Source organism: Dermacentor silvarum, chromosome 3 (genome assembly GCF_013339745.2).
Source record: "Dermacentor silvarum isolate Dsil-2018 chromosome 3, BIME_Dsil_1.4, whole genome shotgun sequence".
NCBI classification, from domain to species: Eukaryota; Metazoa; Arthropoda; class Arachnida; order Ixodida; family Ixodidae; genus Dermacentor; species Dermacentor silvarum.
Genome location: NC_051156.1, coordinates 22,722,408 through 22,750,030, shown reverse-complemented (window position 1 = coordinate 22,750,030; position 27,623 = coordinate 22,722,408). Strand labels below are relative to the sequence as shown.

Sequence of the window (27,623 nt, the reverse complement as noted above, 5' to 3'; positions counted from 1 at the left end):
GGTGCACTGTCAATAAATGTGTCGAAGTAAGATAATTTTATTCCATGGAGCTGGATAATCTCTTTAAAGGATGCAGAGAAGACAGGAATACCCTTTGTTGCATTGTTTAGGGAGTCCTTGTTTAATACGGAGTGATAAAATTTTGGCCTGATGTACAGTCAGTATAATGCCACATTTTTTCATAAAAGATTTACATTACTGGCCCAAACCACACGAACAAGTTAATTACTAGCTGCAGGCATAACAAGAATTAAGGAAAAAATTTGTCGCAGTTTCACCCGAAAGGCGAAGCACCGATTGCGATAGCAAATTAGTAGAGAGCTATACGGAGTGAGGATAGTAGTTTTATCAGCTGTATAAACTTGGACATGCAGCAGCACCAGCAACGCGCAGAACTGTTGTCGACGCCGTCGGCGTTTTGCCCGCGTTCGCACAAAATGCGTACGGCGTTGGTGACTGTTGCCGGAGCCTCTGATATAAATAGGCACTTGGTGCCGCAGCTAAACGTCGTCTCCCTTCCCTCCCCCTCCCCCCCTCCCCCACGGCCTCTCGCGCGTCGGAAGAAGGCGCGTTTGCTCTACATATATGGAGATTGTAAAGGAGGAAAGAGACGCTTACTTCTGCAGCCCTTAAGCGAGCACGGCGCAGAACGCGCGTTTGTTCGCCGTGCGTTCACTCCCCTTGAAAGCGCGCGCCCCTCGCGCCCTTTCACTCGCACATACAACGTTCGGCGCGCGGCGACGATTTCAACTCCATTGACGTCATATGGAACCTCACGGCGACGGCTACGGCGACGGCGACGCCGACGGCAGAAATCTGCTTTTGAGTGTCCATATAATTGCTATCGCAATAAAACTGCTACTTCACCATAGCTGACACAACACAGCATTGAACATGTGCGGAAAAGTGCCTTTGTATGGTCCCTTTAGTAAAGCTGTCATGTGTATAGCAGTACTCTGCAGCCTGATTGAATGAACTGGAGTAACACTGGGTAAACAGCATCAATTGACCCGAGCTCAGTTTCTGTATTTGTTTTTTTCTTGCCGCTATATTGGACAAATTGACAAAAAGAATTTGCACCCACAAATGATGTGGGCACCATGACTCAAGGAGCTGTACAACAAGATATATATACACATTCAAATATTCATTAAATTAAATTTTCTGTTCTCTACAAGGGTGGCAATGTAGGCTTGTTGGTGATCATCGTTTGCGTTTCGTTTCTTCTCGTATCCTTGTTTTCACTGCGCTACACTACATGCCACTAGATACTCTAGCTGTCACATTCATGAGCACTGGAAACCTAGTATCAACTAACGTCTTGCCTGATTTACGATAATTAAAAAGCAAAATATGTGTATAGTAGGTCTAATTGAATTCTGGTGATTTTAGCATCATTGACGTATATAGCTTTTAAGAATGTTTAATTATTTCTCCCATGAAGGCAGAGTGCATGCTCAACTGCTACAATTAGTGCGAATGTAGGCAAAAAAGACATACTTTTGGCTCTGGCATACATTTTATAGTATGTTGCATGATCTAATCAAGTTGTTTCGATTTAACGAAGTTCTTGATTTAATAAAATTATAAAACCTCAGATATATACCAATAAAATTCATTTACTAGACTTACTGTACTTTATAACCAAAGTATCCAATCAAAGCAGCTACAGCCGCCGCGTTTGCGATAAGCAATTGCTTATAAACATTGCTTATAAGCAATTTGCATTAAACAGCGCGCGCAGACGAAGCGCGAACGTACGTGAGCTCTACATAAACACGCCATCGTCGTTATTCTGTTGCGATGATTGAGGCGAAAGCATCAAATAGCCCATTGAGCGAAAAAGCCGGCATCTGTCGTCTCGGCGAAACGGCATCTAAATTGTCATTGGCTGGGGATGCCACGTCACAAACGCGCCTCGACGGGGTAGAGCGGGCCCAACAAAAGGGAACACCTGCTGCTCGGTAGGGCCTCAGGTATTGCGGGAGAGGAGAGGGCATTTCCTCAACGCCACGTCATCCTCCCTCTCACAAGTCCAGCGCGCGGTCCGTATCTCTCTCCTTCTCAAGCCCACTTGGCTTAGCTGCTGCGCGCGCCTGCCGGCCTTAGTGACCGCTGCTACTTCCTCGGTCTGTCGACATGCAGGACGTTGGTGGCATATGGCGTTGGCATCGCAAGCTGTTGCTGCTGCTTGCTGGCTCGGGCAGCACATACCACTATGGTACATTACTCACAGTGCAAAATTCGAAGGACTGCTCACCGACATTCAATTGGACATGTCCTCGGACGCGTCATCGTTCACCGTCACCGATTACTGTCTTCACACTGTGGTTGGCATTGTTTTGTCATTTCGAATTCATCGTAATATCACCCCTTTGACACGGCCTTCACGCTGTGTCGTAGATCACGCAGTCGTCGTCACGCATGCAGCCGTCATCCCATGGTCATTATGCCTGAGTCGTCGTGACTCAAGAATTGTGATCCCATCGTCAATCATACGATCGTTGTCACACTGGCATAATCATACTGTAGTCGGCATTCGACAGGTCAATCACCCTGATCAGCATTGCCTCTAAGGTTCTAGAACAGAATGCATGTGGTGACGTATCGCAGTAGTATCGTAGGAGACACTCGGGCAGAGCAATTGCTGGCCTTGATCACCAGGCCAAGCCTCCCTGCTGCTACGACCCACCACTACATCACTTATTTCAAGCTCCACAGTAATCCTTAATTGAGTAACAAAATGGTTTCTTCAGCAAATGTCAACATAATTGCCATAAGGACCTTCTCTCTCATGCAAAACACAACTATTGTCATGTTCACTAACTTGATCTCCACTCTTGAACTTGGTTCTTGCGTTGAATGTATCCTTTTAGCTTTCGAACGTCTGATACATTGTGCCACTGACTCCTTCTCCTGAAGTTAAGTGAAATTAATATTGATTGATTGCAATTACTAAAATGCACTGAATGCTTACTTCGTGACCAAGTACAATTTGTATATGTTTACAACTCCAATTCACAAATCTGTCTTTTGTAACTTCTGGCATGCCATTAGGCTGAGTGTTTAGGTGCTCCATTTTTCTTATTACCTCCCACTACTGCTACACATGATACATATGATAGTACTGTACTGCTACGCATCATAGCTTTACTAAAGGGACCGCACAAAGGCACTTTTCCGCACATGTTCAATGCTGTGTTGTGTCAGCTACGGTGAAGTAGCAGTTTTTCCTTAATTCTTGTTATGCCTGCAGCTAGTAATTAACTTGTTCATGTGGTTTGGGCCAGTAATGTAAATCTTTTATGAAAAAATGTGGCATTATACTGACTGCACATCAGGCCAAAATTTTATCACTCCGTATTAAACAAGGACTCCGTAAACAATGCAACAAAAGGTATTCCTGTCTTCTCTGCATCCTTTAAAGAGATTATCCAGCTCCATGGAATAAAATTATCTGACTTCAACACATTTAATGACAGTGCGCCGTCAGTCATGTATGAAGGGGCCATGTACATACTGAGTGAGATCGCAACATTTCAGTCATGTAACATTGCCAGTATCTTGCTACAACAGTAAATATAAAGTCCTCATCGACAAGTTCACCAACTAATCAATCATACAAACAAATATAGTATGCAGATTTGAGTAAAGCATTTTTGTGCCCTAGTTAACAAACACAAATAAGCTACTGTATGATGCTCTTTCGGGAATATCAGCGTACTATTTGCGTGCAAAAAGAAAGACGTGGTTATTAATTACAAGCAGCAAATGGCTATATTATTATATTCCAGTCGTAGACTTAGTTTCGCAGATTTACGTTTTATCTGCCAGTTGGCAACTGCTATATTAAAACAGCAATGGCCCAAGTTCAAAGGGTAACACAGTATGAAAAAAATATACTACTTTACGCCTATCACACCGGAATATATGTATGCATGTATGTATGTATGTATGTGTGTGTGTATATATATATATATATATATATATATATATATATATATATATACACACACACACCATTTTGCCTACACCATTGGCAGATTCAGTTTGTGTCTTCCCCGAGACATGTTGGAGTTAATTGTGATACGTATGACTTGTATCTGTTACGTCGAAAATCTCTCTCCCTCTTGTTCTCTTTTTTGGAGGAGGCCCCCTCTTGATGCTATCCTTGATTATACACTCATCTTAGCCCACATCATTTTATATTTGAGGCGTGTAAGGCCACGGTTCTTTATGAGATTCAACTCTCACATCGTGCATACCGTACGGAATTCTACATAAGCCTGCACCCATGCTTAATCATTTTCTGATCAACTGTTAATGTTTAGACTAGCAGACTAGACGTTTTTAGACTAGCTGCCCTCTCATGTATGTATTCTAATAAATTGTCATATTCAACTTCTTCTTGAACATTGAGTCCAATCTTTGCCACCTTTATGCGTGTGTTGGATGTCATTTTTTAAGACGTATCTTCACATTCTGCTTCCACTTCATCCACTTTAGCATCCTCACTTCAGTCCCTTCTCTGTTCTGACTTCTAGATGACTTTATTAAAATTGTTTCAGTGCCCTATACAGTATTGCTGGTCATGTATTGTCTTATAAGTTTATTAGAAAGTAAAAATCTTTCAACTTGGCTGGGACCTGTATAACATAAATATACACCATGATGCATCTTTCCAGTTTTTCCAATCTATGTCAGTTTTGCTGATCCTCTGGACTGCCTAATAGTTCCATTTTGGCGTTTTAGTTTATCATTGAACCTAGGTATCCGTCTTCTCTATGACTTACCCTCATGGCTTCCATTTCATTTACTATGATAAACTGACATGTGGCTACCAGACGTGGACAGCTTGCCTCACAACACAAGCTGCTTTTGCCCTAACCTTTGTGCAAGGTGCCAGTCAGCATGGGCAAAGCAGCGAGAGCAGGGAATTATAGAAGTAAGGCAGAGCTGTGAGCAATTAAGGGAAGCCACCTCTATGAGGGTAGTGTGAGGAAAAGTATTTAGAAATGTTGGGAATTTGCAGTTTCTGTTTGTTGGTCTATTAAATCTAGCTATTTCAGTTATTTCAGCGCATGCTTTGCAACTTTCAGTTGCAATGTGTTTTTCGTAAATGTTGCCACACTCAATACTAGAAGTTTGAGAACCTATATTTCTGACTCATTTGGTTCATTCATACCTACAAGCAGTAATTTTCGCATTTTACATCAGCTATTGAATGCAATGCCCACAGTGGCGCACCGACGGGGGGGGTCCGGTAGTTGTAACACCCCCTGTGGCAAAGTTACCCCCCCCCCCCCCCCCCGACGCGTCCAGCCCCACCAGTCCAACGTGTACCTTTAGTGCTCTGTTCACATTGTCATTACAATTCAGGCGGTGGCTTGCCGTCGAATTTTCCTGATTAACAAAAACACTCTATCATTGTCTTGTCTTTATTCACACTTAATTACATCCACACTTAATTTACATTGAGTAAAATGCTGATGGAATACAGATCGTCATCATCCTTGGTGTAACTATAATTATAATTATTAGGCATTTTATTGGCTGTTGGATTCCTTTAGCTAAAGCAAGGCAAGTGTTTGCTCTCCCCCCCCCCCCCTAAAAATTCAACCCCCCACCCCCTGGCAGAGATTCTGGGTGCGCCACTGAGCCCAGATGTGTTCTCAGTCTGCTTCGGTAGGAGTATAGTTACTAACACAGTGAATGATCATGAATCGATGTGTTTTTAGAAAGTGCCTTAAATATGCAGCTGTGCATAATGCTATACTCTCTTCTAGCACTGGTTTCTTGACATGTGACTTCAAAAAATGAAGTCATCTACATGACCTATTACGAGACAGAATTGTCTAAGTTATTCAAAGGAAAAATCAACCTGTGAAAGCTTCTTGAATGTTGCTGAGCAACACATACAAGTTAGGGAATGCTTTGGAAAGCCTGTGAGCTGGCTTTAATTCAAGTTGCATGCCTCAATGAAATATTGCATTGAGAATTATTTTATGCCGGTAAGTGCACACATATTTGTGTTTATTTCTGATGTTCTTCTTCGTTAATTACTTTCTTGGTTCAGTGCATATATTTATAAAGCAAGAGATACTGGCTTGTTTTTTCTTTGCATTAGCAAATTACAATATTCGTTTAACAGGACACCTAACATAAATGAGCACACTAAACGTTGATTGGCAAGCAAAACATGTACTTGTCTTTTGAATATCCCAGCCTATGTTTTAGTGTGTGCAGTTCAAACACGATTCTTGAGAAGCACTACTTGACTGTTACAAGTATGTGATGTACAATTACTCAGCACAGCCGACAGATCCAAACTATTGCAGACTGGTACTTACCACACAATGCAAATCTAATCATGCCTCAGGATTTTTTTTTTATTTGCTTGGGTTGCCACACGGCATAATGTCAGTATGCCTCAGGATTGTAGAGGTGGATGCCGAGTACATATTAAGGAGGGGGGGGGGGGGCTTTGGCATGAACACTGGTAAAGGAAGTATTATTTGTAGGGGTGGAAGAATATTTGAAGTTTTGGATATGAATCGAACGTTACATGCTAACTATTCGTATTCTAAAATAATCAACTATTCAGCATTTTTGATTAAATAAAACTAGCCAAATACTTCGCAGTAACCAACTGTTAAAGTTGTTACTAACAAAGTATCCCAAATTATCACAAGTGAAACAACAAAAGTTTTTGAAGCAATGAAGAAACAGAATTGGTAATGCAAACTGTGTTTTTGATTTCATGATGGAAGGCTACATGACAACTCCTGATTTTTGATTATAGCCTATCATTTATTTTTATTGACAGTCTGAGCATGTAAATTTTTTATAACCGGTGATTTTTTTCTTGCAACCTGTCCTTTTACATGTCTTTACAGCAAAATAGTCCTTCTGCAGCTTTTGTCTTCCGTTTTTTTTTTTCTGCCACAACCATTTATTTAGTACTTTTTTACAGCTAGTCATACAGCAGCTATTTATTCTTAGAACTCTTGTTTGCCACCAGGCTCTAAAGATCTTGAGAGGTGTTTGTGCAGTTTTTTAAATCACAATTAGTGAACTTGTGTTTAAAAGTAATCCTAATCTTCCCTGATAGTTAGCAGTATTTTTATTTTTTTTTGTAGTCAGTACAAGCACGGTGCTTAATTATATCAAGATAAATAAGCCTGCTGTAAATGTATTCATCTGTATTCGACTATTCGACACTTACTATTCCCATTAGAAAAAATTTACATTTGCCAACCTCTAATTATTTGCATTGAAGTAGTGAAGAGTTTGACGAAGGCTCGTCTGGTCTGGTCAAAAGAGGCATGGTAAGTAGTTTAAACACAAATCATGAAAATGAAAAATTAGAGATGGTTCAACTGGAGCTTTGTTCACAATCATGGCTCTCAGGTAGGAGCTAAAACATTTATAACATTTTTTTTTTTGTGGTTGGCATTCGATTTTCAATTGATTATTATAATTAATTGCATTCATATAGTCCTAAAGAAGAGGCAATGTATTTGGAGTACTACTCTGAATTTAGTTTCTATTGCCAAGTTTTTTTTATGTAACTTTATTCACCACACAGGTACAACTGATACATATTCATTCCTTCAAGGACGTCACCACTAGTGGAGGGTGTTACTCTGCGCTTGCACAATTATTTTCAGAGATTTCCAGCAAATATGTAGTCCTCGTAAACAGTACCTAAATAATTTTAGCCTATGTGGTTATTCATTAACCATGTTAATGGATAGTTACCTTCCGGTTAACCTCCCTGCCTTTCGCATCTCATTTATCTCTCTCTCTCTCATGTAGTCTTCATCAACTACCGACACGACGCGGCCTTGGCAAACTTGTGAGCTCACAAATTTGAGCATGCAGTAACCCCCCTCCATATTTGTCTTGATAAAGGCTTCTCCTTTGGTGCTACTCTGGATCTGCCCTGTTTCCTGTGATTACCACCATGGGCTTCAAGGCAGACAAGCTCAGGAAAACGTTTCATGCACAAACGTGGCTCTTTCCCACTTTTGCTGATAAAGACGGATATTGAAAGCAAGGGTGCCATACCAGGCATGTTGGTCACAGACAGAACTGCGGGGAGGGGGGGGGGGGGAGGTGTTCTGAAAGTATTCATCTAGTGGACACATCCATTTCATCTGTTGCTGAAACGTTGATTGACTGGGGCACCTGTCTCCCTCTCACGTGTGCCCCAGCCCAGCCAATCAGAACTTAAGCAGCAGTTGAAATGGTTATGTCCATTTGGTTGACACTTGCAGAATACACCCCCTGTGCTCTGTCCTATCTTTCTGCCCTTCCCCATGTAATTTACTCAGTAAACTACTTGTTCATATGTTGGTTACCTTAATCAATGTTCAAATAGCTCAACGTTTAAATAGGTATGTACAAGTAAGGCACTATAAACCCAAGCAGTTAGGTTGGCGATTGCCACCATACAGACTCAACCAATGGCTTCACTGTAGCTTTCCATGGTAACTTTACTGCACTTTGAATGTAGAGAAGGTGGAATATAAAAATAGACTAGCATGACCCCGGGCAGCCTAGCCCCGGGCACCAACAGCCATATCCGTTGGACATATAAAGTTTATTCCTATCCTATCCTTCTCTAATGTGCATCACCCCCTCCACTTTGTGTTGTTACAATCAGTATATTCAACCCAAATGAAGTCCTAACGAAAAGGAATTGTGACACTAATTTCATTTCACTGCCTCATTTTAAGAGGTGTAGCAAGATTCTTTAATTGCATTACCAGTTGTTACTCAGGTTTCAGCTATCAAGGCCTTATGGCACGTTTGGACGTTACCTGAACTGAGTAAACGGCACAGATTGCATAATTTCTCAATAGATTTGCACAGCTTCCTTCACCTTTGGTTTTGAATTAAAGCCAGGATTTCTCTTGTGACCATCTTTAAAGAGCTTGCAGTAATTTATACCTAACATAAAAGATGGGTGCTTTGTAGTGCTAGCATGCTGTCCTAGAGTATATTGTTGTATGGAAAATGTGCCGACACACAAGCCCGACAAATGCCACATCAAGCATTGGTGTTTACTACTCCACCTGGTGTTTCAATTTTACAGCATGTGCACATTTTACCTGTGCACCAGTAAAAAGGGTCCAAAGCTCTTCCTGAAAACTTTCACAAGCACTTATCACAATCAATTCCCCATATAAGTGGTTTTGCTGAAGAGAACACAGGGATACAAGCATAATTAGACACTGAGGAATGTGGGTAGGAACACTTTATTTTCAGCACACATGTTTTTTTTTTTTTTTTGATGAACTGCTTCTATACTGGTGAAATCTGTGCTTTTAATAAAAGTACACCATGCTGCTTCACCACTCCATGCCAACTGCAAGTATCTTGTACCAGGAAGTCAAACCAAGACGTGGGATGTTCAGTCTGTCAAAAATAAAAACGAGTTTGAAACGTTGACGTGTGAAAAGTAAAGCACACTCAAGAAAAACAGCACAAGAACAAATCCAACGAATCAGAATTACATTTGAGAGCAAACATATAGTTTCTATGGCACAGTGAAGGAACCTTATTCCTCCGTTTTTTTTTTTTTTTGTTGTTGTTGTTGTGAGAAAAGATGAAAGTGGACGTGTTCTATCCCATTTTGTGTATCTTTCACCTTTTCACACACAAAAAGATGTCTTAACGTGCCCAACTGTCTTTGCATATCCATTTCTCTGCTCTCACACCATAATACCTACAGTTAAAGGTTGTAGTAATGCTTAGCTTGAATGAACCAACACCAACTATGAGCACTGTGCTACTAAACATGGCAATGTAAGTCAAGTTCAAGCACAGCACATTCATGTGCTATATACGTGTGCTCTTGATTGTAGGTAAGATAAATAAAAGGAAGGCATGTTAATAAGAATGGTCCTTGATGTGCTATGCAGAAGTGCTCTCCTATTTGGACAGAAGTTAAGCGCAGCCGCAATGAACAAGAAGACAACTTATACAGCATTTCAAATCTAGGGACTCTATGTGCTGGAGATTTTTCCGAATTCATGGTAAAAAATCTAGATGCTAAAGACGACACATATATAAACAGGTCTCTGCTCAAACTGGTAATGCTATGTGTAGCTTAGTTTTACAAAATGTGCCCTACCACTGGTCTCCCAAGCTGAGGCTGCAGTCCAGTTGCAACTGCAAATCACTCAATTATGTCTAGGGCACACTTGAGCAAAATGCAGACAAAAATTACTGCACCACTGAGAATGTACTAGAGGCTTCAACAAAGCAGCTGACAGCCTGCATGGACTGGAGCAAGAGAAGTGCGTTATGGGTCTAGGTGTGCACAGCTTGCAGTTGCTCCATGGACGCTATTTAATATATTTACATATTTCACTTACTTGTTGGTTTCAGACAAGAAATATAATGTATTTTGTATCCTTTCCACTGTTAAATACTCAAACCCAGGATACCACAGGTCTGTTTCTGGCATCTTATTTCTTCTCAGAAAACTACCCCTCTAAAAAAATTTCACAGGTACTTAACCCCAACCTCTCTTGAGTAGAGCCTGGTTTTTTAACATGACAAGGCCACTAATTACACAGTGACTCCTTGCGATGTGATGTACGTAAGCACTTTAAAAGGAAAGGAAAATTTAATAGCAGTATGACAGGTACACAACAAAGCAAAGTGCCTGTTTTCACCCACGTATTCAATGTTTGCTTGTCTACTGGCGTTTACCCTACAAAAATGCAACAGGCGAAGCTGACTGCACTGTTTAAATCAGGGGACAGAAATGACATGTCAAATTATCGGCCGGTGTCAGTGCTCCCTGTCATTTCAAAAGGCTTAGAGAATGTTATCTGTAAAACAGTTGTGTCATCACCAACAGCCAACAAAAGTTGTCGAAACGTCATCCTGGCGCAAAAATGAGCTTTGTTGAGACTAGAACGTTGAGACTGGTAGGGTTGTTGTTGTTGTTGCCTCAAAACATGGCTCGTACCCACGAGGGGGATTGGCCACACTGGATAAAATAAAACATACACCTAACAACGAACAAAATGGTAAAGGTGAATAATCAAAATTGAGATTTTGGCAACTCCTTAACACAGATTTTAAGATGTCCTATACATAAAGTAACTAAATAAAAATTAAGAGAAAACTAACTACAAAAATAAACAAAAAATAACATGTCCCACGGTCGGTGCCCTAGCAGCGTAACCTTCCGGATGCTTCAATAAATTTGTGAACAGCAGTGATCATAGAACCCTGACTTGTGCCTAATTGACAGGCCCCAAAAGACAAAATGTTTGGCGTTGTAAGTGCCAAACCCAGATTACTGCTTGGAAATAACAGAAACATTCTACGGAGGGAGGAGAAGCGGTGGCAAGAAAGAAAGAAATGGTCAATAGTCTCCGGTTGATTACAAAACGAGCAGAGGTCAGTGATTGATAAACCGGATCTATGAAGATAAAAATTTAGGCGGGGAACTCTGCAGTGGAAAGTTGACAGCGTCACCTCACATTGGCGTGAAAGGCACTTGCTCGTGTTCCACCGAAATTTTAAATGTTCAAAATCGGCTGAAGAAAGTATGGACGAGTCATGGCAACTCAGCAATAAAAGGCGTTTAAATCTAGCTCCTGTTATAAAAGAGAAACCAGGAAGAATATTTATGACCGGACCATTTAGTGATGTCGAAGCGAGCGAGTCAGCTGATTCATTTAAAAAGATTCCACTATGTCCGGGGACCCAGACAAAGCGGACTTCGGATAAATTTTCTGGGGCAAGAGTCGAAAATATACTCAGTAGGTGTGACTGATTATTAGAAGTTAAATGTGTACAGACCGAAAGCGCATCTGTAACAACTATTACCTTAGAATTCTGTGGACCCAATTTTCGGATGGCAAGAATAACTGCCAGAAATTCTGCAAGAAATATTGGAGTGTAATCAGCGAGACGGAGAGCAAAAGACCAGTTGAGTTGAGTCGAAAAGATGCTAACACCAGCCTTCTCTAAATTTTGTGATGCGTCCGTAGAAATAACCAAATGAGACGGAAATTGACTAAGATGGTCTTGAAGGAGACCTTCAAGTATGCGCGCAGGAAGAAGTTTTGCGTGTTTTGGAAAAATATCATCAAAAGTGAGTTTTATTTTGTATGAATTAGATTTTGGAGAAATCAGGCGCGGTAGGCTAACTTGAAGTTTTGATAACAGCGATTGAACAAAAATAACTTGTGGCTGTCGGTAACGTCGCCATCCTGTTCTGAAAAATGATTCTGGTGAATTGATGAAAACGGGTTGCAAATTGGAAAGGGGTGTATCATAAAGCTTCAGGAAAGTCAGGTCAGTAAGTTGCTTAAATCTGGAATCTATCGGAATAATTCCAGACTCCAGATAAAGAACATTATTAGCCACAAAACTTGGCAGCCCGAGGCAGAGACGCAGCGCTTGTCTTTCCAGTAGAATTAAAGGTCTTTGCTTGTATGCTGCACATCCTGAAAAAAGAACACAACCAAATTCTAGAATGGGGCGGACGTAAAGCTTATAAATCATCAGCAACGTAGATCTTCGCATCCCTGTGTTTTTATTGCTGAACCGGCGCAACAATGCCATTGCACGTTCTCCTTTAATAGCATTTGCTTCTATTTGCTGCTGCCAGTTTAGCTTACCATCATAAGTTATCCCTAAGTACTTCAAAGTTGGAACTTGCGGAATCGGCTGATTACGATAATGAAGAGAAATAGAGACAGGATTTGACAATGGAAACACCAGTAGAGCGCATTTCTTTACGTTAAGCGAAAAAGACAGGCCGTCCAGCCAGGAATCGAGTTCAGACAAATAAGATTGCAGAATTTGGTATAACGTATTAATATTCCTTGCTGATGAGAAAAATGCAATGTCATCAGCATAGAGATAGAGCTGTACATCCTGATGGATTGGCACAGAAGATAACAAAATATTGAACAAAAGTGGCAAAAGAACTGATCCCTGTGGTACGCCTCTCATCTGTTTATACGTATCCGATGTCACCCCATCCTTGAAACAAAAAAATTCTCTATCGAAAAGGAACTCTTGTATCCAGGCTACTAAATAGTCTGGAACAGAACAGCTAACTAATCGAGAAATTAAAATTTCATGTTCGACACTGTCATATGCTTTTGCAATATCTAAAGTTACCAATGCCGATATATCTCCTGATTGTCCTGCGAGTCGAATGCGGCTTTCTAAATCAACGTGAGCTGACCAAATGGAACAATGAGGCCTAAATCCTATTTGTCTCGAGCACAGAATACCACGAGAAGAAGTAAATTCAAGGAGCCGGACAATGTGTAGGGTTCGTCGCTGGCTGAAACCCTACACTCCCGATTCGCGTGACCCCTACCCACTATCGGTATGCTTCACCGCAATACACAAACTGCGGTGATATAACAGTTGTCGAACAGGCTGGTGCAAACGTTTCGACAAGAGAGCTTGCCTTAACCAGCTTTTCTTGGCAGTTTTCATATATGTGAGTACACCTGCCAATACACTTATTACGCTCCTGGGCGCGCGCAATGTGATAGGCGAAGGCGAGTGCGCGCGTACATAGTTAAGGAACATATACATGCCCCGTGATAGCGGCCCCTTTTCACTTTTGGTATGCTTCACTGCAATAATTTTTGGGTAAGCTTCACCGCGTAACACGTCTACTGCGGCGAAGCTGACTTTAGAAAGCCGATTCATTCAACGCATCTTACGAGGCAGGTCCGCTTATCACGCTTGGCAACGTTTGAACACCACACTTACTGCATTAATTTCTTTAGTTATTTTAATTGTATTGTCATCGTAATCCTGCAGCCCGCAGTAGCAGGCTGATACTGCGTCATAATCGTTCCAACTGCATCAGGACAGCGTATAGCTGGTAAGCGTGCATGCAACAGGCACGGCGGCATTGGCTGTTGTTGGGAAACTTCCGAGACGCTCCTTCGCGCAGTAATGCCATTTGTCTTATTAAAAAGAATGCAGGTGATGATTAAATGAAATGCAGCAAAGCTGTAGAAAAGCAGTAGCAAAGCTGTTCGACCATCTCGCGCAAAAACGCGATTCAACACGATCTGGCGGAACAGCTCACCATGCCAGGATTTTCTTGCGTCCTCGTTTTTTCACGCATCATTCACTGAACCACACTACTGGATGGTTCTGTACACGTACTCACGATCCTGACGGAGGATCATAGCTTGCACGTGACGTCACGTCCGCCCGCGCCGCTGCGTCCGCGCCATGCCGGAGCACCGCGCGTGCCGCCTTCGCATCTGATCGCGTGCGCTTATGCGGTCTCACTGTGTTTTCTAAGCGGATTTCACCGCTCCTCGCGAGAAATGTCACCCGTTTACAGTAGGCCTGCGTTTAACGAGGCATTTTACGCAGGACTGATCGGTTCGGCGCGTGCACGATATCAAGAAAAAGTGAAACTGTGCGACGATGTGGACCCGTACACGTTGCGACTGAGTGCGGATACGACGATGGACGTTAGCGCTTTCCCCGAGGTCTCGCACGGATGCATTGTAAACTGCCTAGTTTTCTCTTCAAGCTTCGCGACACTGGAGGAAATGAAGGCTTATAAATCGCTTGAATCCCACAACTACTTCACAAGCGGTTGGATGAAAACACTGGAAGCGGCTGCAAGGAGAAAAGGTGCTCCTACTAGGAGATGTAGGCTGCAGCCCCCGTTTTCCATGCCGCATTTTGTTTATAACATTCAGAGGCATTCCCTGGTTAGTCAGTGGTGCGTGTAGGAGACACGCAAGATTGGAGCTTGGTGCAGAGAAGAAACGAACTGATACTGTCCATTTAACAATCACGCAAAAGCGGAGTTTATGTGCTAGGGTCTGAAAATTTTCAAACAGGATATGCAGCTTGCGCGAGTGTTTTGTGGCTGGGAGAATGATGTGCGTACTTTCCATGCTTTATTTGGATCGATATTTCTGCATTGTTTACATGTATGTTTTGATTTCAACAGTTTTCAACGGGCTGTCTGTGTATGTGCGGTCGTCGTCACCGTCGTCGATCGTAGCGGTTTTCGGGTGGCGTTGCGCCGACTCCAAAAGCTCTTGCCGGTGCAGCGGTCACCGCGTCGACCTCGGGAGTCGTTCGTTTAAACCATCGCCTTGCAGCACGCTCGTAGTGCGCAGTGCCTTCATTATTTGCTTTGTAGCCTAGCAAAAGCGTTGGCGCCCAGTCCGGGTTCGTTTCTTCACAGAGCTTGGACGGTCTTCCTACAAATGCAAACAAATGTGATTCTAGTGCAGCGTTAAGTGCGCATTATGTAATATTGCGCAGGCTTAGGTGTTACGAAGTGGCCGCCGCACACTCGAATGTTTGGGAGATCGCCCTTGAAATCAGCACGCTTGATACGCGCAAGCCACAGGCTGCGCCGCTTCGAGCTAAGTGCTTTCGTTCGTTCGTCTTGCCATTCCACAACCTTCAGAGGCCGAAAAAGGTTCATGTTTGCCGACTCCTTCCTCGAGCTGCTTTTACTGCGGTTGCAACACCCAACAACTTCGCAAATAGCCATTGCAAAACAGTGCCATTCGCATACGACTAACAGCGTGGTGCCATATGTTGGTGCTCCGGGTGCTCCGGTATGGCGGAAACCTAACCCAGCATTGGCGGAAGTGACGTCGGTGCAAGCCATGTATAATTCCACGGGCCGGCTGCAATTTGACGCGGTCACGACGCAAAATATGCGCGCAAGATAACTAACGGCAACACATCAAGCAGCTGACAGCCCCAACCTTTTATTACATGCATATAGAGTGGAAAAATGGATTACTTACTCTGTAAGAAGGCACGGAATACGGACCGCTTCACAACGCGACCAGCCCCGAAAAACAGCCGCCATGAAAATAAACGGACGTGACATCATGGGTTATTGCGGACGTGACGTCATGGGTCGCACCAAACGTTTTGGGCACCTTTTGTTTGCTGCGACCGGGTCGCAGCAGTCACGGCCTTAAATGGCCGTTACGGATTACGGTTATGTGCCTCCAAACTCTGTACTGCTAAATTAGCCATCCTATAGACCTTTTCACAAACCGACGTTTGAGCAGCGCCGATGATGATGATGATGATTTATTGGCATCCCCTTTGAAACGGGGCGGCGACAAATAGTCACCTAGCCTGCTTGATTTAATCAGGTATACTATACATGTTCTTTATCTTGCATTTTTGTATACCTATCATTATTTTTCTTTTTCAAAAATTTACCTTGTACCGCTGCCTATGATTTTAAGAGATCAGGTCGCATCCATCTTTTCCCTACTTTTTTTCCACCAGTACTCTAATCGTCTCTTGCTGATCTCTACGGCTGATCTGTTTATGTTTCCTTCCACTTTAAACCCAAGCGCTTCTGGGAGTCGTCGCCCGCGCCATTTGCCGACGCGGGCGACGTCTAGCGTCAGAACATGTTATGCCACCATTTTGGACTGTGCGCCTTGCGAGAGCAGGCCGGTCGCACTTCGGTTGTGGGATCTTCGCCGCGCATTATTTCGATTGTTTTCTTCCGTTTCGCTTGTCTTGTGCCGCTTGTCTTGTGCGGCTTGACTTGTTACATGTTTCACGTGCTCGCGTGAGCGCTCAGTGTGGTGTGCCATGGCAACAGCAAGCCCAGCCAGTGGATGCGGTGTTTCGTCGTCGGTAGCGGCGGCAGCCGCGTCTGCTTCGTCGAGACCTGGCGTGCTAATCAGCGGTATATTTTATTGTTATTTCTGGACACATGTGACTGTATCGTCGATTGAATCTGATCACCATTAGGTTTCGCCGTTGAGGGTTGCCTCATTTAGCGAAAGCAGGCGCGTACGTAGCTGTCGGGCAATGCTTAGAACCAGGCGCCGGCGGCCCGACGACGCGTGTCAGTGGTTGGTAGATATGCGGTGGTTACTCCATACGCTTCCGACGCAACTGAACAGCTCAATCATGCAAAATTTATTGGATCTGGTGCAGTTCAGTGTGCTTATAACCAAATGTCAAAGCATAAGCGTGGCGATCGAGCAGCGCGGTACCTGCAGCGAACCGACGCGCGACAGTGATCACAGATGCCAGCGCAACTGATACAGCCCAGGTGCTAGATTTTTATTTTTAGTATTTAGGAGTTATTTATTTATACATACTGTCAATCCCAATAGGGATTATAACATGACTTGTTATAAAGATATATTTGTGTACCTATTCTTTACGTTTGTTTACCTGGAATGGCCAATAATATTGCAGCGTTAGGGCCATCTCTGCTCTTTCTCTAGTTTCTGTGCAATGTTCATAATAAAGTAACGTCGAGTCTTGACAATTGTCGAATAAATACATATACGTATGACTGCAAACCACTACTGACCGTGAGTGAAAAGCGCTTAGTGGTCAGCGAAGCGGTCACTGCACGCACGTAAGTATTTCACTTGATCGACTGTGCGAATAATTAATTTTTTTTGTTACTGTTATTCTTGAAAGTATGATGCTATTGTCCGCGCGTACCCATGCGAATACCATTTTTTACGTTCTAACTTGCGCGGGCTCATTTAGCGCGTTTCTACACCATGCACAGTTAGCGCATTACGGTTCCCGAACTCTAGCACTGGCGCTCGGCCGCGCTGATGAGGTTGACACGTTCGTTTTTGCATTCTCTTGCTGCCCAAGCACATAGACAACGCTCAAAGATGGGTGAGCTCGATGCAGAACCACACTGTTGAAGTTATTAACTTTATTGGCAGGGCCGCGCAGGGTGCGTGTGAACGCAGAGACAATGTTTTGGTGGACACAGGTTCTGCATACATCTTCCATAGGACACGATTTTTCCAGATCGTTGCGAAATGTATGTACCGAGTAGTTCTCTCGCAGAGTGGTTCAATTTGTGTTATACCGGTGTCACACGGCCATTTTGATAGCGATCAAGACCGATCTGGATCAGAATGTTCGACCGCGATTGGCTCCCTTCCGCAGATTGAGCAAAGAAGCCAATCGCTTACAAGAAATTCGACCCAGATCGGCCTCGATCACGATCAAAAGTGCGCCGTGTTGTATTAGGCAGTGGAATGAAGTTGTGTTTGAAATAATAGAGACTTTTAGTATTGCGGAAAATGCTTGCGTTAGCGTTAGCGTGTTACGCACGCTAAATCTTTGCGGAACGCTGTTCGATAGAGTTTTAGTATAGCGTAAGACAACGATGCGCCGCTAAGCGCAAAACCATCTAGCTGCGAGTAGTCAAAGCAGCAAACTGAGCAGCTCGACAACCAAACTAGCCGTGTTGATCCACGCCAAGCCTTGAAACGAGCCTGCATGCCAAGCGTTCGAGCCGAGGGTGCCACCATGTTTGCAACGCTAAAAACTTAGCGAGCGTTTAGCGTCTCCGCTATATTTCAGAAATAGCGGACGCACGCTATCCGCAAAACTGAAATAGCGTTCTGAGCATGCGCAGTCTGACCCCGCTATTTTATTGCGTTTAGCGTGGTGCCATTTCCGCAATACTAAAACTGTCTAATAACAAATGTAGCCTCTGCCACTACATACCAGAAAATATTGCATCGAAGAGCTGACAATTCTCGCAACCTATTGGGACATGTGCCGAAAAAGGTTTTCCAAAATGCGTTATTTTACGGATGTGTGCAAATTGGTTCACATTAGACTGAAATGTCAAGTCCTCAGGTGATGCAGGAAACCGGCGAAACGTGAGCATATCACATCGGCAGTGGTCTCGCGGAGTGCTGTGTTGTGGACACACTTAGTCCCCAAAATCGTTATTTTCCGCTGGTTGTTTGTGCACCCATAAACTGCACAGTGCTGGCCTGTAGCCTTTTGATGAGCATATATGTCATTATTTACCAGTGTCGCGAAGCACGGATGCAGTGTAAACTAGGCAGTTTACAATGCATCCGTGCGAGACCTCGGGGAAAGCGCTAACGTCCATCGTCGTATCCGCACTCAGTCGCAACGTGTACGGGTCCACATCGTCGCACAGCTTCACTTTTTCTTGATATCGTGCACGCGCCGAACCGATCAGTCCTGCGTAAAATGCCTCGTTAAACGCAGGCCTACTGTAAACGGGTGGCATTTCTCGCGAGGAGCGGTGAAATCCGCTTAGAAAACACAGTGAGACCGCATAAGCGCACGCGATCAGATGCGAAGGCGGCGCGCGCGGTGCTCCGGCATGGCGCGGACGCAGCGGCGCGGGCGGACGTGACGTCACGTGCAAGCCATGTATACTCCGTTTCATACATCAGCCAGGTGCAACGCTGTAAAAGCTGCGCAAGAAGTACGGCCATTAAAATGTATTACTCCGTGCGTTCCGTCTATGCAGCGGTCTGCTTCGCTGCGCGCCAGCGGCGTTTGCTCGCGCGAGCTTGCACGTGAGGCTGCAGCGACGGGCTGCAAATAAAACGCGCATAGCATGGCGTTTTCAGCGCAGCTTAAGAAACTAGGGTCTTTAGAGTTACGTATCTATGTATTTTCTATTAAAGGAACACACCTCCTAATACTTACCTAGTGATGTTGCGCCTCAGATATGCGTAATATTTACTTTGTGATCGATAACGTTCACAAGTATGAACAGCCGTACCAGTTTAAGTAGTGTGGGCGGTAAGCAAGTGGTCCAATTTTGGCCGGGTGGCTGAATCGGGTGACAGACAGACAGACCAAATTTTCAGCGTTTAAGACTATCGTCTTTGATGATAAGTGGTTCTTGAGGGAAAGGGAAAGGTTGGCGCTATCTTCTGCAGCCCTTGAGGGAGCACGGCTCAGCGCCAAGACTATCGTCTTTGGTGATAAGTGGTTCTTGAGGGAAAGGTTGGCGCTTTTAAAAATACTAGGAGGGAGCGTCACGTGATTTCGCTAGCCTCAGCAAGCCAACCTCCTCTGAAGCCACCCCTCCCTCTCTCAGGGGCCCCGTGCGCGGTGCCTTTTGGGTAGGAATAGGCCCACAAGGTTGCCGGAGCATTCGTGATTGTTTGGTACACGACTAGAGTATCTAGTACGCTCTATACACGACCTACTGGAACAGTAAGTCGTGGTTTGGTACATGGTAACTTTTAGTGGCGCCTGCCGTCAAAGGCTTGGAGGCGCGTAAGCGTGTGGTGGTTTTCTGCTACTGCACGCGTCGTTCTTCGCTTCAAATGTGATGCCTTGAAATGTGGAGCAAGACTGGGGCGCCTGACTCATGAAGACAGAAAGTTTTCAGGGCGTCACTTGTATGCAACGATCCATGATCGTAACCATGATCCTGTAAAATTGCTTCTGTGAGTGGTGCTTAACTTGTGCTTACCACCGCGGTTAGTGAAGTTGCCAGCGCTCGCGGCTCGAAACCCGTCCAGACGCCCGAGTGTGGTCTATTTTTCCCACGTACTCAAGTTTCGTCAAATCAGCCGTTGTGCACCTTAAGCTGTGGTGCGTATTGTCTTGGTAATTTTCGTCCGGCTGTCTTGCACCTCGTAAGAAACGAGATTTTTTCAGGGATACTTTTTTTTTTGTCGCATTTTCGCTTAATAAAAGGCTAGTGTGTGTGTTTTATTTTGAGGCAAATAATTTTTGTCACGCTGTCTTGCACCTAGGAACAAACGAGATGTTTTCAGGGACACTTTTTTGTCGCATTTTCGCTTAATAAAAGGCTCTGGTGTGCGTGTTTTATTTTGAGAGAAATAAATAGCATTAGCCTGCATTCTAAACGCCGAAGATGTCGCCGTTTATTCAGATTAACGTGCACTATTTCACAAGATTGTGTGGTGCGACGACGCTGTTGAGACGTGCCTCGGGGATCCATTTTCGTTATATAATAAAACAAATGGACGAAACTTGTGCATTATCTAGAGTTTATTCAGCGGTTTTCGAATGCGAGTATAGCTCCACAGCATAATTATGTCCTCGAATGAAACACTGCCAGGGGGACCCTTCTTCCTCTGCTAGTGTGAAACGGCATGAAAACTGAATACATAGCGGCAAGGGAAAAATGGCAGCATTCATTTGCACTTGTGGATTCATTGTGTTGCTGGTGTACTTGTACTATGGAAAGCACATTTTTACGACAACAGTAATTGTTTCATTCGTTATTCAGTGTTTATTGCACCTACAGAAGCCAGAAGATTTCGCGCAAATACAGAAGGAAGCCACATTTATAATTTAAATCAAGTACATTGCAAAGATAATACACAAAAGAAAATTATAAATTTAATAAAACTGGTCAATGGGATCAGCTGTCCTTGAATGTAGCTGCAGTTTTGCTTACAATGCCTTGTATGCAACGCCTTCAATACAGGTCTATAATTGTATAATATTTATATCTGCGCTGTCCTCACAAATATCGAAAGGCTTCGGTGATTATGCTTTTCAGAAAAGTAAGCAAAAATAAAAATGCAGAAATAAAAAAAAAAGTGGTTGTTCACAAAATCAAAGTTGAATGAATTGTTGTGAGGTCAGACCCACAAACTAAGTATGTCAACATTAAAATACAATGCATTTTGCTGCAAGTAAAATGTACAACAAAGCTTATGTTGTATCACATACGTACAAAATAGTTAGCACCGTCAAAGCTGAGCCAACACACCGCAAAATTAGGAGGCGACGGCTCTATTACGTTGTGAACCTCAAATGAATGAATATTTCACGGTACTTAAAACACTCATTCAGTGGTATACACCACATGTTTGTGGTTACAGTGAATCTGGCATCATAAAAGGCAAATGAACAGTGTGAGCATATTAAATTATTTTTAAAATAGTAAAACCAACGGTATTCCAGGTGACAGTGGCAAACTTCCACAAAGGTCAGGTAAAAGAACTACAGGATAAAAATGAAAAAAACATTGTCATCCTCAAGTGTATACTTAGCTCACACATAATCCATTGAGAGCATTCACAGCATGTCCATGTCATCACACAGTTTGCTCTAGAGAAAGGTAGGCCAGCTAACCTACCGTCATTGTCCACACTGTTTAGCTTGGGCTGAACAGAACAATTGTTTAAGCATAATTTGCATGCAGGTGATTCAAGCTACAGCATTCAGCAAGACAACAAACATGTACTTGCAAAATTTACAATTAGGTAGCACATTTTCCCTCTATAAATGTTTGACATCTGCACAGAACGCTCTTGAACAATATATGCACTTTACAAAGTCCCTCAAAAAACAAATGCCTTAACATAAAACCTGGTGGGACAGCTGAAGTTGATGGATAAAGAAATTAATTGTGTGGGCCATCATCAACATAATTCACCCACGAGGCAACTTGTGTAGCAATTCTTCCAGTACTGCGAGCCGCAGGCACCCAAGCTCAGACACCCTGCCTGGGTCAGCAGAGTAACCATGATCCTGTAGAATTGCTTCTGTGAGTGGTTCACTGGCTGCAGGGCTTCTCTGAGGGGCAGTGAGGTTAATTACATCGATGGAGTATGGTTTTTTCAGAGGACCGTACAAAGAGAATTTCGATGTGTTCCAATAGAAAGCAATTTCCACCATCAATGTCCTTGACCTCATTACGAACTATCAGACGCTTCAATGCTGCTGCAAACTGCTTTGCTGTTGGGTTGTCATTGCAGCCCCCAAATGATTTTATTGCAGCAAAAAGTAACTCGAGGTGGTCCTGACTGAGCTTAGAAGTCGGAAGATATGCCAATAGGCCATTTTCTGTAAACAAGTGGTTGTATAGACGGTTGTCTAAGCACACCACAAAGCAAATGAAACCTGTCTTTTGGTTGGTCCCTGTCATTAGTTTACCAGCTGCAGACTCTCTAAGCGAGCAAAAGTAGGCCATAAATTCTTTGACAAACGCAGTGACAGGAGCCACATTTTCAGGACACAGCGGTCCTTTCTATTCTTCTTGCCTTGGATGTCTTGAAATTAAAATGTCAAATGCGTTGTTGACATGTCTGATAAACTCTTCTGTTGGCAAGGAATTTGAAATCTTGAATTTTTTTTGAGCTCTGCAGTCGCCAAGAGCATCTGCTACCGATTGACTAAACGTTTGAGCCAACAATGAGACTTTCATGGGCTGGTTTTTCCAGGTAATATGTGCTTGTCTAAGTTTGTTTGCCAAATGTAGGCCCTCTGTGTACTGGATTTAATGCAGCTCATCAATGTGTTTTAACAATATGAACTGTTTGTTCGTATCACAATAGCCTTTTTATCAAACAGGGTGTGCCGCAGTAGCTTCAACATGTGACAGGGATCCAACATGGCAAAGAAAAGCTTTTTTTTGTCACTGGATGTGGAAAAGAAGCATCCAGCTCAGTCAGGTCCATCTTGCAGCCAAGGCTGTGCAGCAATGACAAATTCGCTGCAGCGCCATCGCAGGTCAAACTCACAATGTTTGCACCTTTTTCGTGAGTGAAGATAGCAGCTTGCAGCACCAAATTGCGCCTCTGCTCACCACCAAGGCCATGCACTAGAAAGTAGCCAATCGGCAGCTTCCATCTGCCATTGATTGCAACAAGCATTAAAACATATGCATCTTAGGCAACTGGAAAGCTGTCATCATTGACATCAATTGTGGGGGTCTTCCCCAACCCGTAGCGCGTGTAATCGCAGCTACGTAGGGTTCGGGCGAATAAGGCAACCAGCGAGTCAACTCAACAACGTTTATTGCTGTCAGCAATAAAACACACTTGTAGAGGGAAGTCCGCTCTGTATAACAATAAAATAGGCTTGCCTCGTCGCGTGTGGTAGTCACGCGAACGAGGTCACTCACGGCTTTCAGCAGGTAAAAATCCGTCCAGCCAGAAGGTCAAGCGAGGTCAGAGAGAGCGGGGGTCTCTCGGTCGCGCTCTTTTATGCCTTTTTGCCTTTCCGCGAGGGGAGTGTCCTCCTCGCCCGCCGGATACTTTCCCTCTTCCCGCGCGGCACGCGCGTCGCGAGAGGCGAGCGAGAACCGGGAGAGGGCAAAGTGCATTTCTCCCGTGTTCGCCCGGCTCCCGCAGCGCGCGGTGTGCGCGCACGAGATGTCCACCCGGCTGCTGTCGCGGGCGCTCCGTGCGCCGGCGACGGGCGAGCGCCCGCGGGAGAAGGTGGCAGCGTGTGCTCCCCCACATCCTCCTCCCCTTAAGAAGGCCCCCGTACGTTGAGGCTGGCACCTAGGGACGTCCGTTTGCCTGAGTACCCGCCGAGGTTGGCGACCGAGGAAGCGTTGTGGTGATGTAGCCCTCAGCTGGCGGACACTTGATGCCGACTCGGAGGCGGCTGGTCAGCTGCACTGCTCGGGCTTGCGAGGCGGGATCGTTGTCGGGGCTCGAAGGTGACTCTCAGTGCTGCGCCCTAGGTGTCGGCTGCGCTGGAGGGGGTGGTCGTCCGCCGGCTAGCGGTTCGTGCGGCTCCAAGGCCGGCGTAGCGCCGTCAGTACTGCAAGGGCGTCAGTTGTTCCAGCGCGTACTGCAGGAAATTCGCACGGCCGTATCTCGTCTTGCTCTGCTCCTGGAAATTATTATCAGCAACTGCATAGCAAACTGCACGGAACGGCACTGTGATCAGCAGCATAGTTGGCCGTATCCGGGGACACCATCGACGTCTGTTGCGAAGGGAATGTTCGCAAGCATCATCACCAATTCGAGTCGCAGCACAGGATAATCACCGCACTGGCCCTCACAGCAGTCTTTGGTGAAACCGCACACCCACGCGTCGAGCGTTCACGCCACATTCCCGTCGTGGCCTCGACGACTCGTCGTCCATACTCGGCGCTCCGTGGTCACTAGACGTTCGCTTCCCCGGCAGGAACTACCAAGGTGCCAGCCCGGCTAGCTCAGTCGGTAGAGCATGAGACTCTTAATCTCAGGGTCGTGGGTTCGGGCCCCACGTTGGGCGCCAAATGTGGGGGTCTTCCCCAACCCGTAGCGCGTGTATGGTGTTCTGCAGGGCGCCGGCTAAGCCCTGCATGACTTGCAGCGCATTCTGCAGCATTATTTCGCTTGACGGAATACTACCGCCCGAAGGTTCGGACGCATCCGCAGCTTGCGTCGAACTATTTAGAGGCATAGGTGGCTCTGAGTCCGCGGGACGACGCGGCGAGGTGTTAGGCGTGTTAGGCCTACTCTCAGGCCTAAACCCTGCCAACGTGGCGTTTCCGCGATCCCGACTGTTCCACGTGAAACACTCAAAATCAAAGCTACCGGTTTGTTCGGAAGCTGCCGCCGCGTTAGCACTAGGCCTCTGATTATCTGCCGCGACCTCCGACAACATGAACAAATCTGGAAAGTCAGACAAGCCCGTCGCCATTGTTTACTGCAACTTCAGTAGTCCCAGCTCCAAAAAACAGAAAAGAAAACTCGCCGTGTTGCCGAATTCGAACCACGTTGGTAGCGCCAAATGTGGGGGTCTTCCCCAACCCGTAGCGCGTGTAATCGCAGCTACGTAGGGTTCGGGCGAATAAGGCAACCAGCGAGTCAACTCAACAACGTTTATTGCTGTCAGCAATAAAACACACTTGTAGAGGGAAGTCCGCTCTGTATAACAATAAAATAGGCTTGCCTCGTCGCGTGTGGTAGTCACGCGAACGAGGTCACTCACGGCTTTCAGCAGGTAAAAATCCGTCCAGTCAAGCGAGGTCAGAGAGAGCGGGGGTCTCTCGGTCGCGCTCTTTTATGCCTTTTTGCCTTTCCGCGAGGGGAGTGTCCTCCTCGCCCGCCGGATACTTTCCCTCTTCCCGCGCGGCACGCGCGTCGCGAGAGGCGAGCGAGAACCGGGAGAGGGCAAAGTGCATTTCTCCCGTGTTCGCCCGGCTCCCGCAGCGCGCGGTGTGCGCGCACGAGATGTCCACCCGGCTGCTGTCGCGGGCGCTCCGTGCGCCGGCGACGGGCGAGCGCCCGCGGGAGAAGGTGGCAGCGTGTGCTCCCCCACACAATGCCCATGTCAACATATCCATGGAAGCTTTTCCCATCCCACACTACTTCTTTGAATGGCCATCTCATCCACAACCAGATTGCATAATGTGAAAAGCCGTGCTTTACCTTGATAGCCAATGCAGTCATTGCCTCTTTTTAAAAGTCAGCAGCCCTATCAATGGATTGATATCATTTACATAGTGTCTTTGGATTGCGGGAGGCATGTGTTGAAAACAGCTTGTACATATCTGTATGCTCTAGGGGAATAAAAATGCAGTCAGTGCAAATGGCCTGAGCTCTGGCGAGTAAGCGGGTGACATTGCTGGCACCAAACTTATGTGGCAGTTGACGCATGAGCAAGTCTTTTTTTGCCCCACCAAGACTCTGCAATATGGCGTCATCCTCATTTCCTAGAATGCGATTGTCAGATAAATCTTCTATGACATCTTCGAGATGAGCAACCTTTTGAAAAAGCCGTCGATGGGATTGCCGTAGAGTCTTCTTCTTCTTGGTCGCAGTTTCTAATTGTGTAACGCCATACTTCATGCTTGAGAAAGGCCTTTTCAGGCGTGTCTTCGCTAGCTGTGGCTGCAAAATATCACACACTGCAAAATCCCGCAAAATGAACGCTAGGACCTATATGAAAGTAACATGAAAATCTATGCGGCCTCTTTAAAAAATATATATATATATAGCCCCCATCCCAGCTCTCACTGCTTCTTTTTTTTTTTCTCTTTAGAACCAGAATTTAGTAGAGGTTTTAGTTTGGTTCCAGGCATTTGGTTTACACGAGGAGGTCCCATAGTCAGACTGTATTGGGACTCATTTGCAAAACAATGGTTATCTTAATGTTGCGGGTTAGAACGGCGAATGACCTCGAACTTGTGAACTAACAAACCTTCTAGCCCGTGGCCAACATACTGAACCCTCTCACGCGTCCCTATAAATGTAGGGTCACGTAGTATCCTGGCGCCGAGAGCAGTTCATTAATCCTCGTAGCTCACTCAATTCGACAGCATGTTCGTCTGCTGCCACGAGCCAGCAAAATTTGGTCGGCGAACTGCGTCTCATATGCTCGGATAATCAGTGCATCCCGACAGTGCTACGCAGGCGTGTCAATGGCATTGTTCTTGTCGGCTTTCGCTAGAACAATCAATAAAAATAACAATCTTGGAAAGAAGAGTGCACATACAAGGCGCAAAATGAATACAAAAGAAAAAGGAGGAGAAGGGCAGTTGAATAATATGTGAAACTGACACGACAACGCAAAGCTCGGAAAAGAACAATGACAGCGAGTTGTGAAAAATATCAAGATCATGAAAATAAGCGTTATAAATACTCTATATTCTGTGGACGTGTTGTGTGTTGTTGATGACAGGCAGGAACATGTAAAGGTCTATGTTCTCTGGTGATCTTGCGCGGAATACGAAACATGATACAACTGAGAAGTTCAGGGCGGGTGAGGATATCGTGAATGAGTTTGAAATGAAACAGAAGGGGGTCAGCGCGATTACGTCGGCAGCGAAGTAAGGACAATGGCAATAATCCAACTGTGCTAGAGCAAGGTCCGGTGACCGTGTTAGCAAAGGAGTGATGATATATGCTTAGAAACGTTTCCCGGACCAGATCTATAATGTCGGTGTTGGATCTAAAAATGCGATTCCAGACGCCTGACTGCGTATTCCAGTTGAGGAAGACAGATTGTTGTGTACAACTTGCGGAACGCTGTAGGAGAATTGATTTCTCTGGATACTCTGTAAACAGAGCTAAGAGAGCACATACGCCGCATTGCATTCTTCTTCTTCTTTCTGGGGTTTTACG

At 44.8% G+C, this 27,623-nt stretch overlaps 1 non-coding gene across 1 annotated transcript; it reads left to right on the top strand.

The window, feature by feature from the left end:
* The first annotated feature begins 24,713 nt into the window (after positions 1–24,713).
* On the top strand, positions 24,714–24,786 carry Trnak-cuu (transfer RNA lysine (anticodon CUU)). The gene has a single exon. It is a non-coding gene; the product is annotated as a tRNA-Lys (tRNA).
* Positions 24,787–27,623: the final 2,837 nt, after the last annotated feature.